Source organism: Tachyglossus aculeatus, chromosome 21 (assembly GCF_015852505.1).
Source record: "Tachyglossus aculeatus isolate mTacAcu1 chromosome 21, mTacAcu1.pri, whole genome shotgun sequence".
In the NCBI taxonomy this organism is placed as follows: Eukaryota; Metazoa; Chordata; class Mammalia; order Monotremata; family Tachyglossidae; genus Tachyglossus; species Tachyglossus aculeatus.
This window is the reverse complement of record NC_052086.1, coordinates 77,603,895-77,604,998: the sequence shown is the minus strand read 5'-3', so window position 1 is coordinate 77,604,998 and position 1,104 is coordinate 77,603,895. Positions and strand designations below refer to the sequence as shown.

The 1,104-nt window shown below is 45.8% G+C and overlaps 1 non-coding gene across 1 annotated transcript; it reads right to left on the bottom strand.

Annotated features, from left to right (window-relative positions):
* Positions 1 to 209: 209 nt before the first annotated feature.
* On the bottom strand, positions 210 to 347 carry LOC119943179. The gene has a single exon (XR_005455649.1). It is a non-coding gene; the product is annotated as a small nucleolar RNA SNORA7 (small nucleolar RNA).
* Positions 348 to 1,104: the final 757 nt, after the last annotated feature.

The window sequence follows — 1,104 nt, the reverse complement described above, 5'->3', positions numbered from 1 at the left end:
AGTCATCTCCAACCCGTAGCTAAGCCATGGACACATCTCTCCCTGAATGCCCTGCTCTCCATCTGCAATCGTTTCTGGTAGTGTGTCCATAGAGTTTTCTTGGTAAAAGCATGGAAGCAGTTTACCACAGCCTCCTTCCATGCAGTAAACTCGAGTCTCTGCCTTTGAATCTCTCCCATGCTGCTGCTGCCCAGTATGGGTGAGTTCTCACTTGTTGCAGATTGCCTTCCACTCGCTAGCCACTGCCCAAGCTAGAAATGGAATGGGTAGGCCTCTGCTTGACTCTCCCTCCTCTAGCCGAGACTGGTAGAGTACTGGAAACTCTCCAGGTGTGACCCTGAGAGGGGAATATGTGACCCTAGGATATGGAAAAAAAAATAATCCCTGAGGCTAACTAGAATTTCCAGACAGCTTTCCCACTGTATTTTTCAAACTGCATTAACTTAATCATTTTGGTAATAAGGTCACAAACTCTCTTTGAGCTCTGGTCCTCTCTTATTCGGGGACAACACTAAATCTGAGAGAAGATTACCCATTCCCCAACTCCTTCCACCCTAAAGTGATGGCCTACATAATTAAGTAATCCAATATTAGTGAAGAGAAGTAGCATGGCCTAAGAGAAAGAGCATAGCTTAGGGGTTAGAGAACGGGCCTGGGAATCAGAAGGACCTGGGTTCTACTGCCAGCTCTGCCACTAGTCTGCTGTGTGACCTTGGGTAAATCATTTCACTTATCTGAGCATTCCTGCTTAATAACAATAATAACAATAATAATAATAATAATAATAGTATTTGTTAAGTGCTTATTATGTGCCAAGCACTGTACTAAGTGCTGGAGTGGTTACAAGCAAATTGGGTTAGACACAGTCCCTGTCCCGTGTGGGGCTCACAGTCTCAATCACCATTTTGTAGATTAGGTAACTGAGGTACAGAGAAGTGAGGTGACTTGCCCAAGGTCACACACCGGACAAGTGGCAGAGGTGAGATTAGAACCCATGACCTTCTGACTCCCAGGCCCATGCTCTATCCACTATGCCATTCCCTGCTCACCCTAGTTGCATAAGTCTCTGGAAAAGCTGCCCTACCCTCTTTAAGGGACACAGTG